The sequence below is a fragment of the Sapajus apella genome, unplaced genomic scaffold (assembly GCF_009761245.1).
Source record: "Sapajus apella isolate SASKATOON/1434 unplaced genomic scaffold, GSC_monkey_1.0 scaffold32, whole genome shotgun sequence".
Taxonomy (NCBI): Eukaryota; Metazoa; Chordata; class Mammalia; order Primates; family Cebidae; genus Sapajus; species Sapajus apella.
In genome coordinates, this window is record NW_022436972.1 from 4,293,075 (window position 1) to 4,298,199 (window position 5,125).

Sequence of the window (5,125 nt, forward strand, 5' to 3'; positions counted from 1 at the left end):
CAGGAATTCCAATGAGCCCCTGAAGACACATAAAGGTGAATGTGGAAGATCACAGTTCCAGCTGCAGGTCACAAGTCTTCCACTCAAACGCTCCATGCTTTTCATTTCTGTTGGTTAAAGAAAGCGTCTTACAGAATGTTGTTGAAAATAATTTCATCCCAGACACCAGGTTTCTTGAATAATACACAGCTTCATGAAATTTGTGTTTCATTCAACTGATAGGAATACAAAGTAATTTTTATTTTTGTCTTTTTTTTTTTTTGGTAGCATAAATAAGTAAAACTATCAGTCAGATTCCTTTAGTAATAAACGAAGAAAAGGAGAGGAAAGAAAACATTTGGGCTTTGCTGGATGCTGGTTTCTACTTGCCTTTCTGAGGGTGTGACCTCAAAAGAGTTAAATCACCCTCACACCACTGCAGTGATTAGTACTAGCAATTTTGTCTTTTTTGTTTGTTTGTTTTAAAGGTGATACTAAGAAAAATAACCCCATGGACATAAAAATAGGCCGAAAGTTTTTTGTTTTTTGAGACAGAGTCTCACTCTGTCGCTCAGGCTGGAGTGTAATTGTGTTATCTTGGCTCACTGCAACCTCCACCTCCTGGGTTTAAGTGATTCTCCTGCCTCAGCCTCCCTAATAGATGGGATTACAGGCGCCTGCCACCAGGCCCGGCTAATTTTTGTGTTTTTTTAGTAGAGATGGGGTTTCGCCATGTTGGCCAGTCTGGTCTTGAACTCCTGACCTCAAGTGACCTGCCCACCTCAGCCTCCCAAGGTGCTGGGATTACAGGCGTGAGCCACTGCACCCAGCCGGCCCAAGGGTTTTTTACTGAAGATCATTTCTCTACCCTGCCCGCCTCCACTGAAAAGGTACAAAATGTACATATAATTGAGATGGTAACTTTATTGGGTATTCCAATTCACCCAGCCACTTGTTACCACAGAGGTGAGGGGAACAGGCATTAGGTTTTATTAGCCATGTGGTATTTGTAACCAGATGTGTCATCAGCAGCTTATTTGAGGGCCATTGAATCTTTGAACACATGTGGAGAAACATGGCTGTCGTTCACCGACTATCCATATCTGAGCATATTCAGCTACCATGGGAACTACAAAAGAATGAAAAATATATTTACTCCAAAATTCATTTAGTGGGATTTTTAAGTGCCCTTTCTTCCACAGAGCTCCAGAGTAGTGCTAATGTACTGGGGACTGCTGTGTTTTCCAACATGAGCTCCCATCCTTTGAGGGTCCTGAGAAGGATTGGCTGGGGCCTTCATGAAAGGAATGGGGTGGTCTCATTGGGTGGACCATGTGTGGCCCAAACCTGATGGCATGAGGGGTGGTGGGGGTGGCAGGGCAATGTTCACCACAGTGCTGGAGGACCACGTGGGGTGGGCTGAAGTCGCTGGCCGCTGCATCTTCTGCTGCAAGAGGAGGAAGAGCTCATGGCATTCCTGGAAAATGCTCTAGCTTGATCCCAGAGTCTGTGGTTTTATCCTTCTTTTTCTCTTCCTCTGGCTGCTTGAGATCTTCCTGATTTCCCTTTGAGTCTGTGGCCATTACAATCAACTTATTAAATGACCTCTCAGCAGCCATGCAGGCAGCCTGCCTTGTGGAAAACTGGGTGAGAGCACCCTGCTGTCTCTGCATTAGAGTGACTGTCAATCTCTCCAAACTGGTAGAAATGATTTCTCTGATCTGTTCCACCCAGACCATCCACATCTAATGTGGTGAGTCTTGTTCTCTGGTAGGTCCAGACGAGGCATGGTTGAAGCCTGCTTTCACTTATCCGCTACAGGGTCACTGATTGTATAATATGAGTCTTCAACATTTTGATCAGCAAGGGGATCATCCGGATCTGTAGGCTTCTTGTGTCTCTAGGGATGCTCCTCTTTTCTCTGACGCCCTCCTTTCACCCAGCAGGAGCAAATATGGGGCTGATTCCTTTGATAGTAGGTTATGGTCCAGGCCAATTTAAGCAGCATGTCACTGGGGGATGTGTCTGTTCCCCAGCATGCCAATTGGACGTGTTCCATCAGAGTTAAGAGATCTCTCTCCATATTATGTGTGTAGAACCCTCTGTTGACATCTGACTTTGGCGCATCATTTTCAAAAGAGAATCCTGTGTCATGAACCTGGATGTGCAGGCCACACTCTACGTCTAAGAGGCAGGTCGGACATTCTTCAATTTACTGCAGATTTGGCATGCTGTAGTCTTAAAAAAAAAAAGGCATGTGGACCCCAGGGCACCAGTGAAACACTGGGAATGGCCTGGCACAGAGGTTGTATTCCTTCTTGTACATTTCTTTCTCTTTTGGGGGTGGGGTGTTTCTTTTATTTCTTGATACAAACACATAAATGGATCAAAAAGTATGTTTATCTAGAAAAATGGACTTCAACCAAAAATGCAAAACAGGTTTCAGTGAGTTTAGATTTCCTGGCATTTTACTCCTAAACCTAAGGGTTAAAGGTATTGTCCACTTACATGCCCATGTTTCTGACCCAAGCTAAGGGGCTGGAAAACAGAACTCAGAGCTGGGTGCAGCAGTATGTGCCTATAATCCCATCTACTTGGGAGGCTGAGGCAGGAGGATTGCTTGAGCCCAGGAGTTCAAATCCAACATGGGTAACGTAGTGAGACCCCATCTCTAAAATTAAAAATCGGAACAGTCCCATGTAAATAGGGAAATCTTAGCATGGATGATACCTAAGATTTCCTGGAAATAAGTGGGAAGCCTCTAATCCTACCTGGGTAGTGCTTTTCTGGGGGATTTTTCAGCACAAGTCTAAATCTCACAAAGCACCTTCAAAAACTGGGCTATGCAGTATCACAGGCATGGCAGTAGACCCACAGGCTGGATTCAGGGGCCATGTAAATAACAGGGAAAGCAAATCAAGGACCAGATGCTGAGACTTCCCCTTGAGTTTCACATTAGGGAGAACAAGGAGTTGCCCCCTACATAGTCTTCTGCTTCTTGGCAAATGGTTGCTCAACGACATCTTGTGTTTCAGCTGCCTTTTGTTTGAAGAACTTTGTGTTCTGGGTACTCTGTTGGCCCTATGTTGGGCAGAAAAAGGTGGTGTCTCCATCTCCACGGTGGGTGTATTTGGTATAACCAGAGCGCCCAAAGTTCTTGCATGACTTTAGGAAGAATGACTTTGTTGAAATGATCCTCCAGGGTGGGGGCATTGAAGTCTTTTGTTTGTTTCTCATGTTTGCCCTGAACAACTTTGCTGGTAATGACCTTGCCGTATGCCCGAAGCTCAACTTGCTGCTCTTCCTCAGTCAGGTTTGCAGGCGCTCAATTTCTGCTTCCTCCTTCTCGAGCCCTTCTTCCTCGTCTCTGCACCCTTATTCGTTTTAGCTCCTGAACTTTCCACGCCTTCTGATCTTCTGACTCTCATCTATGGTGCGGAGTGCATCCAGAGTGTGGGGCCCCGCCTGCTCTCCCCCCGCTCTTCCTTGGTCTCCCACAGTCTGGAGTGGGCGCCACGCCTCCTCAGCGTGCCTTTTGCCTCCTGCTTTGGCTCCTTCTGGTTCAATGCTTCAGACCCAGGTTGAGGAACGGCCACTCGGCCCATCTTCCCAGTGAGGAGCTGCGTCAGGCGAGGCTCCATCTCATCCTCACTGTCTGGACTCTCCGTACTCAGATCTGCTCTGAGCCCCCCAGCATGCCCCTCCCCCACCTCTGTGCCTCCCACCTTCCTGTCTCCTCTCCTGTGCTCACCGACACACGGTGCTGCACTGCCGCTCCATCTCCTCATCCCCGTTTCTTCCTCTTCTTCACTGACATCCTCCCATTCCAGGTGCTAAGCACCTGCTTCTCTTCTGAAGCTGCCTGCTCCTATCACTCCAGGTTCCACTGTTTTCCAGTGCTGGCCAATCTGTCTTCCCCTCGTCACTCACCTGGTCCTGAAAATGCCACAGCCCAGCTGGCTGGATGAACCCTCCTCCTGTTCCTCTGGCTCTACTTCCTGTTCCTTGGCTTTCCCAAGGAACAGAAACTCTTCATCTGCCTCATCAGAGGACTCCACAGGGGCACAGTCTGGCTTCTTCTGGACACATAACCTTCACTTTCTCTGTGGAAGCGTTCCCTTTCTCACTGCGATGCAGGACTGCCCCAGTGCAGACTAAATGGGCGACTGCTTCATGAGTGCCCTTGGGACTGACAAGTTGATGGGTGGCGACTCCCAAAGCTGACTGATTCCAAACAGTGGACAGCTACATTGTCAATGGGCAGAAATATTCCTTTCCACCAAGGTGCACAGGGCACTGCTATGTGGCTGAACCCTTCCCGTGCTTGATTTGGTCGTTCAGATATGTGGGTTTTCTCCAAGGCGCATATGGCACAGATGGGAAGTCCACACACATTCTCCAGACTCTGCCTATTCCAGGTGGAATGCAGTGGCATTCCACCACTGGAGTGCAGTGGCATGATCTCAGCTCACTGCAACCTCCACCTCCTGGGTTCAAGCAATTTTCATGGCTCAAGTCTCCAGAGTAGCTGGGATTACAGGTGTGCACCACCACACCCAGCTAATTTTTGTATTTTTAGTAGAGACGGGGTTTCACGACATTGGCCAGCCTGGTCCCGACCTCAGATGATCTGCCCATCTCAGCCTCCCAAAGTGCTGGCATTACAGGCGTGAGCCACCACACCCAGCCTGTTCCAATTGTTAAAACTCAGAGAGTTCACCAACTTAAGAGCATCCGACTGGGAGGTGGGACTCTCCAAGTCCTGGTGTCTTCCCCTGTAAAGGAGGAGAACTTATATCTCACCACCTGATCCAGCCCAGCCCATCCAGGAAGTACTCCTGTTGATGATTTAAGGACCTGAGACTCAGGCAGCACCCGAACTAGCTTTGTTTGGATACCAGGGAGAGGGTGTGTCTGTCTTCAACTAGGGCAAGGATGCTGAAAGATTCTGGGTCCTGAAGCCCCAGCTACAAAGTAAGTCTGGCAAGTCTCCACAAACACACACCCATGACTTCTGATTTATTTCCCTACCTTACTGAGAGTTTACAGTTAAAGAGGAAGCCCCAAACCCCAGCCTCTATCAAACTAACTGGACTTAGCTTTTCCTTCCATCTGGAATTGAAGTAATTCCGGCATAAAGGGCTCT

At 47.9% G+C, this 5,125-nt stretch overlaps 1 pseudogene; it reads right to left on the minus strand.

Moving 5' to 3' along the window:
- Positions 1-742: 742 nt before the first annotated feature.
- On the minus strand, positions 743-3,767 carry LOC116562208 (annotated as a pseudogene).
- Between the last annotated feature and the right edge of the window lie 1,358 nt (positions 3,768-5,125).